The sequence below is a fragment of the Protopterus annectens genome, chromosome 2.part1, assembly GCF_019279795.1.
Source record: "Protopterus annectens isolate FY-2018-M chromosome 2.part1, PAN1.0, whole genome shotgun sequence".
NCBI classification, from domain to species: Eukaryota; Metazoa; Chordata; order Ceratodontiformes; family Protopteridae; genus Protopterus; species Protopterus annectens.
The window spans coordinates 1,121,554,190-1,121,566,615 of record NC_056729.1 but is presented as its reverse complement, the minus strand read 5'-3'; the positions used below and the strand labels follow the sequence as shown (position 1 = coordinate 1,121,566,615).

Below are 12,426 nucleotides of genomic sequence, written 5' to 3'. Positions count from 1 at the left end.
TGATGGGCTGAATTAACTATATTAAACTCTGAGTAACTGTTTATTCCCATTGAACCAGAGTAACTCTGTTAAGTGCTTCCATGTTCCTAAAAATTGTATGCCTCTTGGTCTGGGTCTTAGGTGAAATGTTCCTAAAAATTCTTTCCCAGTGCCAGTGACACAGAAATCTTTTCAATGGATTTTTTTATGTTACTTTTATAAAGAAAAGACTTGATATGGTCGATCTCTGTCTGCAGGAGCAATAAGCACTTATGGTATGACAACAGGCCCACTTTGCCAAGCTGCAAACATCACCCCCGTCCTTCATTACACCACTTCTTCCTTCCTCTTCATTTGTGTCCTATCTTGAAGGATTGTAGATGAATGTTGAATGGCTGTAGACAGACCAGAGACAATTCCCTGTGAAAATTTTATGGCCTGTATTTTCTTCTGTATATAGGTAGGCTAATCTAAGGACTCTTTTTAGTCTTTAGCTGGTCTATAAACAAAAATAAATTCATGTTGAATATAATGAAAGATATGCAGTCTTAAAGGAATATACAACTTCCATATTTCTAGTCCACAAATTACATATTTAGAAGTTTTAAAAGGACAATATAAATTAACTCAGCATAAATGAATATAACAAATAAGATATCACTTGGCAGGTTTGGTTTTGAAAGATTTACAGTATCTTGGTAACAGAATTGGCTTTATCCCTGCTTCTCATCTTGGACATAACTCTCTAACACCCTTCAGCACCTTTTTATATCTCCCTTTAAAGCACTAAATCATTTAACCTGCTTATCCCTTTCTAATATGTCACTTTATTGCACTTCTTAAACTATTATACCTACTTCTAATTAGCACAACCAAATTACTCTTCCATCACTATTCTCTATTAATACTCAAGCTTGCTTGTTTCCTCCAGTACTTCACTCTATTGTATTTCTTAAATTACTCTTGTCTTATACACCTCTCTTCTGTCTGTACAGTGTCAATACAAGGCTTGTAAATTTAATGTTTTTGAATATCAATACACATTTTATTATACTATTATGCTATGTATTCACTGAAACTGCATTATAAAATTTGTAATTGTAAGCATTGATTGTATTAAATATGATACTTTGGAGTTTTTCTCCTAGGCCTCCACTGAAAAAGGGTGCTTGTGCAGCGAGACTTTCTTGGCAAACAAATACCAACAAACAAATAAATAAATAAAATAAAAGTGGGTACAGTGTTCCAAATGCTAATGTTTGAAAATATATGTGTATATATTTCTCATTGTGAAATAATGATGTAAGTGGGCTAATTAATTTAAATGTGTGATACATTGCAATTAAGACTAAGTATGCCAAAATTAATAAAAGGGATTTAGAGAAAAAAAAAACACTATCTATTTGAGCTGAAGTCTACAGTGCAGACCCTTTTCTGCCCAGGCTGACACCACTGAGAATTTTCTTTTGGATATTTTTATTATCAAATCATAGCAACTACTCTGTTAAAGTCCATTTGGCAGCTGCTTTCAGTTTCCATATGGCTCAAGAATCAACAATTTCAGCACTTCAAGGCTTTCAAGGCTGTCCTATGGGGTGCCTTTAGCCTTGGGCCTTGTATGTGGCAGTTGGTTCCCTGTGGCTTCATGACAGAGGAAACCTACCAATTCTCCATTTGACACATATAGGTAGGCTAGTCTAAGGACTCTTTTTAGTCTTTATCTGGTCTATAAACAAAAATAAATTCATGTTGAATATAATGAAAGATATGCAGTCTTAAAGGAATATACAACTTCCATATTTCTAGTCCACAAATTACATACAGTTGCCCCAACAGAATTGAAGTTTATTTTCATTTGGTGAATGCTTCATTTTTGCTGGTTGTTACTTCTGTCAGGAGAATATCTGAATTACAAGCATTATCTTTGAGTCTACTCTACCTCACCTTTTACAAGAAAATGGTTTATTTATCTATCAGTCCTTCCTTCAAGACTAAGGCTGCTACAGATTCTATTTTAAATCAATTTATCCTCTTGCCAGTTTTCAATTCACAGTGTTATCATTAAGACTAGTATCTCTTCTCTGCATGGATACATGTTGATGGTTAAAATACTGTATGGGACAACAGAGTTTATAAGAAAAGTTGACACATTGCTTGTTACCTTCTTTAAAGTACATAAGGGCAAATAAGTTAAGCAGATCTTTTCTGAACTTTCAAATTTCATGAAAAGGATGTTCCCCTCTTTGTTTTTTACATCATGTGCAGACCACTTGTTGTTCACTGACACATGCACCACTAAACCTTATCATCATTCACTGTGTACGTAAACAAAAGTACATTGCATACTCCCCACATATTTATATGGTTTTTATATAACTCAAGTTTAACTTTATATTTCAAAAACAAATTAATATATTGCAGTTATTATCATGTGATGCTTTTTCTTCCACCTCCGCTACCTTACTTGTGTGTGCTAACCCTAAACCTACCTATACCTCTGCCTCTAACCCCAAACCTGCACATTTCGTACTAAACACCCATTCCCTAGCAAAGCCAGTAAAGAAGTTGCACACACACACACACACACACACACACACACACACACACACACACACACACACACACACACACACACACTTAATGTCAAACATTTTTGTAACAAATGAATGTTTTGGCATGAGTTTCCAATTCCATTTATCATATGACGTTCAACGCTTTGACTATTGTTGCCCTAATCTACCATTTGACGAACAGTGACAGCAAAATATCTGTCAACAGATACATGTTTCTTCAAATATTTCAACAACAAATTAACACATTGTAGTGATGTTGTCCTGCTCTTTCCTACATATGTTGTCCTGCTATTCCCTACACATGTACACACTTAATACAAAAGTTTCTCCTTGCATTTCAGCAACAAATGAACATGTTGCAGTTATACTGTGTGTCCCAGAACATATGTATATGTGTTTATGTCACTGAAGTTCCTGCCTTTATTTAAACAAGATTTTTAACATTAAGTTTGTATGCCTCTTGGTCTGGGTCTTAGCTGAAATGTTTCAGAAGACTGCAAGTCAGCTTACTTAGTTAGCATCCTCTCTCATGTGCAGCTAACTAACAACATTTTGTAAGTAGTTTTCAAAACAACGTTTTAGGAATCCAGAAGAACAGCACATGTAGACTTTTCCCTTGACTGAAGAAATTGCGGACAGCTCCTTATGAGTCATCAGATGACTGACAGTGTCTGCTGTGTGATCAATGGTGAGTATGGCTCAGACCAGTTGCTGTATCCATTGCTTTGTCTTTCTAATAACAGCTTATTGCTCTTCCAGGTACTGATACAACATTTTATGTCAGAGAAAGAAATGGGGAGGTAGAATGAATTTCAACTGCAATTGCCAAAAACACTACTAAGCTCAACTAGCAAAGGAAAAGCTTGTTAAACTGGCATTTATTAAGATGATTAATACAACATATCACTAGGAGCTCTAATAGCTGCAAAGCTTTAAAAAAGAATTCTGCTTCCAAGCAAAGTTTAGAATTCGCTTTAACATACATTTTCAATTAAACATGCAGCACACATTTTTGCATGCATTTATTTTTTTCCTCTCTTATCTTTGGCATTTGCCTATTTTGTAAACACCTTATCTAAAATAATGAGCCTTCTGGCTGAAATCTGTCAATTCTCATAATCATATCCAGGGTCTCCTTCTAAAGCTCAACTCTGAGATGACTGACTTTCAAAATCCAGAGATGAGAATCACGGAAATTCAGAAACCTGAACATAGACTTTTTACGCTGAGGTATGTAAAACCCACCTAAGTGGGGGCTGTGCCCCCCCAACTAAATATACCAACTCCGGGATCACACTATAGTAGAGAACAGGGCATGTTGGCCAAGTGTTTACTTACCCTAGTAAACAGTCGATGTTTGGGTTTCTGAACTTTCATGATTTCCGTCCTGGGATTTTGAAAGTCGGTCATCTGAGAGTCAGGCTATAGAAGTAGACCCATTATACCACCATAAGCAGTATCCCTGTTCCCAGTCAACACTGAAACATTAATTGATAAAGTTTCCTTCCGTTCATCAGCTCTACAAGTTCACAGTGCTATTCTGTTTGAAAATTATGCAACTAGTTTACATTTAATTTTTCATGCACATCAGATTTACTGTTTAGCTCTGACAATATTTTCAGCTAAAAAGTCTGGGTATTTTGAGTATAAAGTATTAACTTCCTCATGACATAGTGCAGTTGCATTCAGCTATCGGCGAGCAATTGAAGGCTGACCATTCTTGTATTTATCTATAGGAAATTATTCTTCCAAATGAACTCTGTTTTCTTTGTGCCCGTTGCTAAGCAAAGCCTTAACTTTGTCACTGTGCCAAGCATTATCACTAAGATATTCCTTTTTAACTTGCTGTATTTGCCATGTCCAAAATGAAGTGCATCACACAATGTTAAGCCACACTATTACAACTAGTTCATCTAAAACATCATTCAGAACTTCTAGGGCTGTTTAGTATTCAGTGTTTAACTTTTTGTAGTGGTATTTCAAATAGGGTTATTTGATTTGTCTTTTTAAAGTACCCCTTTAGCAGCTCATAATTCCTGAATATTGTTTGCACTGCAAAGTGCCCTGATAATCATCTGACATCACTAAGACATCTGAAAACCACATTTTCATTTTGCAAATATTTTATAACTTCCTGAAATTTGCATTTTTTTTTGTTGACTGACAGAATACTGCATATATCATTTGCATTAGGGTTTCAGTACCTCAGATTCATAGTCAGTAGCCTTGTAAAGCAATTTCCTTTGCACAGAATATGTAACTTGCTCTGCTATTCCATTTAGGACTACATAATCATGCACAATTCCACTGGAGCAACATCTGATGTATAAGATGATATTTTTATAGGTAACACAGTCTCTGTCCGAATGTTCCACCTCCAGACATACCACACACATGTTGTGGGGGTTCAGAATGAGGGGGGAATGTTATAGCGACACTGTCTACACTTCTTAAGCTCAGCTATGGCTCTTTCTCCCTTTGAAAGACCCTACTTTATCACCCGCTATCACAGCAACAAGAATGAAGGTTAATTAACACCTAAAACGATTTATAAAAACTAGAAACATCTGTTTCTATTCTATGTTTGGAAAGGAATAACTATGAGAGAGAAAGATATTTAAAATCTGCCAAGGGATGAGAGGGTAGAAATAAGTAAGAGAGAGAAAGAGAGAGAAAGAGAGTACAGCGAAGTAGAAGAAAAATTCAGAAAACAGATAATAAACCACTTATCTGTACAATAATATATGACATACTTCCTAATGGCTTGAGCTTATTGAGAGATGTCACAGCGTTAATGGCGATCTGGAGTTCTCTCCACAGAGCATATGCTTGTATGACAGGGGAGGAGCTTGAGCTTGTGAGGCATGTTACTGCCAAGATAATTAGTCTGGTTGTTCTAGTGTCTGGTCCGGACCAGAAAAATCAACATCTTAGCAGAGAAGGGGAATGATGCTTTGTTAAACACAGAACCACTGGAACATAAAAGGGTGGAGTCTAGTAGGATACCCTGTTTGGATCAGGTGGTATACCAATGGTGTTATATTCTTGAATTTTCTACAGCTGTGAAAAAGGGCACTTGCGTTTGCATGCCCTGAGTATGATGACTGCACAATGAGGTATGACTACATATACTTATTGAAGCCCAAAGGGCCTTGGTTCATCACTGACCATAGCACACAGTTCCTATGAAGAGCACCATATATTTGTTTACCTACAGTTTAGCATAGAGGGTTAAGGCTATGCCACCAAGTTATATTATGCAGCCCTGGGTTCAGTAGATTCTGAGAACATCACGTAACCAGACATTGGTCCTGGACATCACACCTGAAAAGAATCACTTGTGTCCGTTAGATTAGTTTATTTAACCTTTATTACTATGGATCAGTATTAAACTAAGTCATTATTTGGCAGTGACTAATGTTTTTTTTTTCAATATATACTAAATAAAAGTCTTTTAACACTTAATGTAATAACTGTATGTTATATATTTACTACTGCCTGTGCCTCACTGAAAATGGTTCATTTGGCCACTTCATGTTGCTGGCTAGAGAAAAAAAAAAGTAAAACAAATAAATAAACAAATGTGTATATTCATACATAGTAAAATACCTCATAATATCAGGAAACTTAAGAGTTACCTCCTAATGAAAGTTAGCTAGACATTCAGCTTTCTGAAGTTAGGCTTACTTACTCTGAAGAGACATGGGTAATTTTCATCCAAAATGTCCACTGCACCCATCTCTCTGGAGAGTATACCTTTTCTTTGTTGTACTGAATTTTTATTTGTGAGTACTCATTCAGTAATCTTCAACTTTCGATAATCCTCCCAAATACACACATATAAAATCAGAAGGGAAATATTCCTGGTTCCAGAGCACCCAGATTAGGCGACTCATACCATGACCCACCCCGCATCTCAACACGTAACCAAACCCAGGTGTTGAACAAACCAGCAGCAATCAACATACCCTCCAGGTTGGGCTAACCATAGGCAAAACTGCTAGGAACCACCCAGGCATGCTACAGGAACAACTCTCAAACTCAGGATAAACACAGGCCCAAACTGAATCACTGGAGAAACCATCAAATGCCTTCCAATCACCACTGGGAGGTATGATCAAGCCTTCAAAATATAACTTGGGTGCCTTCAACTACCGAATAGGACTCATCCACATTACTTGACTCCTAACATAACAGCAGAACGAAGGAGTAGTTCATAACTTAAATTCCATGGAATGCAAAGAACATGGAAAAACTTCAATCGGACATCCACACATCTCACTCCACAATGGAGGGGAAAATATGCTCCATGAGATCTCAAATCCTCTACACCCCAAATAAAAGGACAATATCCCTCACTGGACCAACACTGGAAACACACCATCTCACAAAAAATCCACATCTGAACACTACCAAATGCCTTCAGAGCCTTCACAGACCAAAACTACTGTGGAAACAAATGCCCACACACAAACTTCAAGGCATTACAGACTCAGGCAATCACAACCCACAAAAAGAACCATTCCCACAAACAAACTTCACCAATCCAAACATCCCCAAACCACTCCTTCTTTCCAAGGGCAAACATCCAGTAACAAACACCCCACAATAAACAACAAAAACCAATAAGGAAGTCACCATTGCCATTAAATAAAAAAAATACAAAAGCACTCATAAATCATCAACCAAAGTATTTAGAAAAAAAAACTAGGAAAATCAAGGACAATAAATTATGATCTTCAAAAATTGCCATGCCAAGAAAGGACAAAATACCCTCATTTTCAAATATTATAAAAAAACACGGAAAAAAATCACTGATTAGCCAAAATGATAAATGATACAAAATCACTGAGGACACAGACAACTTCACCCCTCTCCCAGGTTCGTTGCCATGCATACTGGCAGACCCTAAAGGAGAGATCCTCATCCCAGCCGGAGGTAGCTCCCAGACATCTCTAAAAAGCGCATCAACAAGCTGCTTGAAGCTAAAACTGGCTGCTAGCTCTGAGGATGGAAACCCCTTAGTAATGTTAGTGCAGGTAAACAGCCTTTTAAACCCAACACAGCCTTAAGCTGTGCCTCGTGCCCACCACAGGATACGTGCCCCAAAGAGGCACAGGGCGCAATGACCCTGGCTACAAAGGCCCCCATATTCAGACTCTCTAGTGGTGATAAGCTATGGAGGGTCATAATGGAGTCATGGAAACAATCATATAGAGGAGGGTACAGGACTTGAGACCGGACCCAGCCGACTGGGAGCATTGGATTTCATGCCTTTTGGCTTGCTCTGGTCCTTCTTCACTTTGAACTTGACTTCTTGATGACAAAACCCAGCCCAAGGCCATTGGAAAGGGGTCCATAGCTTCACACAATACCCCACTCCTACCTTGTAGAAAAACACCCGAAAACCCAAAAACCCCAATGTAAAACTAAAAAAATTAAAATGCTCACAGATGAACCCAGAGGTCACAAACAGCTTATGTCAGACTCCAAGTTGGTGTAAGTTGCTGTCCCACAGGTCCCACAGTTTGGTCAGGGTCCCGTACATGGCTCCCTCAGAAGTACAGGCTAACATGGGCTACTTTTCTCATAAGAGAGGGCTCATGATTTTGGGACACGTATTGCTAAAGAAAGTAGACGATGCATAGGGGGTGGGTGCATCGACGGCATGATCATCGGATATCCTTCTGAAGAAGAATGGGATTGGTGCCAATGGTTAAAGAGCCAGAGCTCAAAAAAACCAAAAAAACATAGTCATACCCAAAAAAAAAAATATACCCAAGCAACACCAAGAATGGCAAATCCCACTAAGCACAGAAGAGGTTATCAGGGGACCTGGGACCAGGTTGACAGTGGCCTTTCTTTTTTGACAAGTCGTTTAAAGTGAAAGTGAAAGACCTGATACAATTTGACCCATGATCAGAGAGATTCACATCTAGATTCAGTGGGTCATTGTTCTCTCTTCTCTTCACTCTAATACAATGCCCCATTATCAATGCCCCCATCTGGGATATATCTGGCTCGACATGGAGAGGAGGAGACCACCCAAAAAGTTTCACCAAAAGGATAAGTAACTCCAAAACTGTCTGCCAGATTAAGGAAGAAGAAACTCCTTCAGTCACATACCGTCAGCTCTGCAGTGAGAGGTGACACACATACATGACATGTGCCATAGAATTAACGGACATGGCCATGCAACTCAAAATCAAAAACCAAAACCAAATCCAGAGCAAGCCAAAAAACAAGCAACCTATAAATATATATAGATGGAGGGGCTGGAGGATCAGACTTAGACTCAAGACTCTATATGTGGAAATAGTCCCGTCATGTGGAGGCAGAGCACTCCGCTGGCTCTTGCTCTCAAGAGAAACCTGGACCTGTGGATGGTGGATTGCAGGAGGGAATCATCTCTGTGTCTCTGCTGTCCAGCTGGACAGAGGCAAAACAAACTAATGGGTTTTTTTTTTTATATAGTGGCGTGAAGCCCACAAAAATTCGGGCTAGGCTTATAAATGCCTTGGGGCAGATAGCCTAGTATAAACCTATAAACCTATGAACCTAGAGGAGGCTAGCATTTAGTATATTAATGGCTTTTTCTTTCCCTAATGGCCGCGATGGTGCAGTGGTTAGCATTTTCGCCTCACAGCAAGAGGTTCTCCCATTCGATTCTCCGCTGGAGCGCCTTCTGTGTGGAGTCTGCATGTCCTCCCCGCGGTCGAGTGACATTTAAAAGACATAGACAAGTAGGTGTGTACGTGAATGGGTGTGCCTTCTTTGAAGGCTGGGCATCAGGCTCGCAACTCGGCACCGTACTCCACTGCCGATCATTAGAGGACCGGAGTTCCGCTGTGGCGACCCCTAACTGGGAATAGACAATGGCTTTTTCTTTCCCTGCATCGGAAACATTCAAATTGGCTCCTCTGACAGATGTGGCTCGCTAGACTTTTGTGGCTGTTAAACTGCCTGATAATCCAGAAAAAGAAAAACTGCTCTGACTTGGTTTTAACTGTAATATTTCTCAAGCTTATGAGGCAAGTCAGAAAAACTGGAGACTTTTTATTGCATTGTGGATACTGTGGATGAAAACGGAAAAATTACTGCTGGGTATTACTTTTCTATGGAAAATGTGCTGTCCTGGTCAGACTGCTTTGGTGTTTGAAGCAGACCTTGACATTTTGCTTAAGTTGTGCTCACACTGTCTGTAGTCTTTTCACCTTTTGCCAATCATGCACCCATTCCATGCTTTTGACTGTTTTTTTTTTTTTTTGAGAAAAAAACTACCACACAGCATCAGTTGGTTAAGTCATGTGTTTTTGAATATAAAGAAAAAAGAAAAATCAGTGTTATCCCTCAAAGTCTCAGAAAACCTAGTTTCAGTTCTAAGGTAGTTTAGTCTCAGTTTCCAATGAATGTAGCGGCCACGGTGATGCAGCCGTTAGCATTGCCACCTCACAGCAAGAGGTTCTCTGGTTCAATCCTCGGCTGGGTTGCCTTCTGTGCGGAATCTGCATGTCATCCCTGTGGTCATGTGGGTTTCCTCTGGGTGCTCTGGTTTCCTCCTACATCCCAAAGACATGCTGTAGGTGGATTTGGACACTCTAAATTGGCCCTAGGCATGAGTGCGTGCATGTGTGTGCCTTCTGTGGAAGGTTGGGTGTTGGGCTGGCAACTCAACGCCATAAAACTCCACTGCCAATCATGAGCAGACAGGTGATCCACTGTCATGACCCCTAACCAGGAAAAGCTGAAAGAAGAAAAAAATATATTAATAATGAATGTCTTTAATGCTTTTCATTATACTCAACTAGGATTGCTTGTTTGTGTTTCAACAAAGGATATTCCATTTTAACTCAACTGTGCACTACCTACTATTTTCTATTTTATTATTTTGTAGTACATATTTTACAGTTCAATTTTTATTAGTGAACTAGGTGTATTACATATTTTAGGGAGTAAACTTCACACCCTTCACACTGCAAAGATTCTTCTTGGTTTGAATATAAATAAAAAAAAACACTGAATAAACTTGTTCCCTGGAGAGAGCCATGCAAAGTGTGTAGTGGGAATTGAGCTTGGCTATGACAGAGTGAGTTTCTGAAAATTTCCTGTGGGACAAATCCTTTGATCAATTTACTGCAATATGCTTGGAAATCCCTGGTGAATTATGCTTTCCAGCTTATGCTTTTGGTTCTGCATCACAGAATTTTAATGACAAACTAGCAGGTGTCAGATATTTCCCTCGCTATTTTTGAGTCTGTTTTTCTTATAAAGCTTCACTATTTTGTGTACCTTAAATATTCTGAAGATTTTGAACTTTAGTACTTGTAGAATTTACTTATTTATTTATTTATTTGACATTTGTTTACTGGGAAATTCCGACTAGGTATGAGCCCATTTTCAGAGGAGGCCCAGGAAGAAAAGCTCCAGAGTACATATTAAACAGATTACAAATCATCATTGGTTGCAAAGACTAAGACAATATCATAGAGGTACAATTTGTGAATACGTTAAAAAGAAAGCAATCTGGTCAGGACACTGTGCACATAAAAAAAAGAGGTGACTAAGATAACACAGCACTACAAATTGTGGATGCAATAAAAAAAGGAATACAGTTGAGACACACTATATAGAAGATACGTGGGAATTCCTTATATGTATGTTACATAACAATGCATGAAATACACAACAAAAGAAGTAATGAGTTAGAAAACACTATGTACGCTCTCTTGGCTAGAGAATTTTTGCAATAAAACTGCAGTCATAGTTTCTGAGAAAAATAAAGGGTAGTGAAGAACAGAGTGAAAGAGCATGTGATGTCCTGGTCAGGGTGGGCAGAAAAGAATCATTTGTCTTCTTTTCTGCAGATTCATACTCTGGTACACATTTTGGAGTAATGAGAAATAAATGAATGCAGGCAAGGCTTCAAACTCCAGTATCTTAAAACTTTTATTGCAGTAAAACACAAAAGCGCTTTCACCAAATGCTTCCCCAGGTGTTCATATTTCCACTAACAAATCAGGGCTCACATTTACCATATTAACAAGAAAAGTAGACAATGCACTGGCGAAGCATGTTAGAGATACAGATGTTACACAAACACACTACTTCAGATTCATGGCCATTACTAAAGTCTTCGAAAATAAAAGGGGAGGAGACATTAGGAACTTCACAGAAGAGACTGAAGCTCAGTGGATAGTAAGATTAAGGGCTAACATAGGGCATGGATTGAATGACCATGTCCCATTAAGACCCATATTGAAGTCCAGACCCTTATGCAGATAAGTGAGAGCTATAGGTATTTTTCCTTCCCCTTCACTTACATGCAGTTTTGATACCTCCTGTATAAATTAAAAACTAATACTTTAAAGTGTGCTACTTGATCAGGGATATCTTACAATCTCAAGATGGCATGTTTATTTTGTTGATATTTAGTCATAGTTGTTTTGTATAATTTGATTAAAGGGACATTTTTACACCTTCTGTCATGTATATGTAATTTTTATGTAGTTACAAAGAAGGTTTTATATTTAGAATTTTCAGTGTTTGAAATGTAATTATTTCAAGAGTTTATGTAGCTTTTAGTGTGTGGAAATTTGATTGCAAAGCTCATGTGATCTTCTAGTGCTTTTTAAGAGCCCTGATTTGTTAGTGGAAATATGAACACCTAAGGAAGCATTTGGTGAAAGCGCTTTTATGTTTTACTACAATAAAAGTTTTAAGATACTGGAGTTTGAAACCTTGCCTGCATTCATTTATTTCTCATTGATTGGATTCATTTTGTTGAATACAGGCACCTGGATATTGTACAAAAGGCCCTTACAGAAACAGATGCTTGGTGCCAGAGCCATGGGCTCAAGTTCAATGCCAATAAATG

The 12,426-nt window shown here is 38.3% G+C and overlaps 1 protein-coding gene across 1 annotated transcript in view; it reads left to right on the top strand.

Annotated features, from left to right (window-relative positions):
• LOC122794350 (macoilin-like) overlaps window positions 1-12,426 on the top strand; it is a 990,560-nt gene that overhangs the window by 167,677 nt on the left and 810,457 nt on the right. The window lies entirely within an intron of this gene.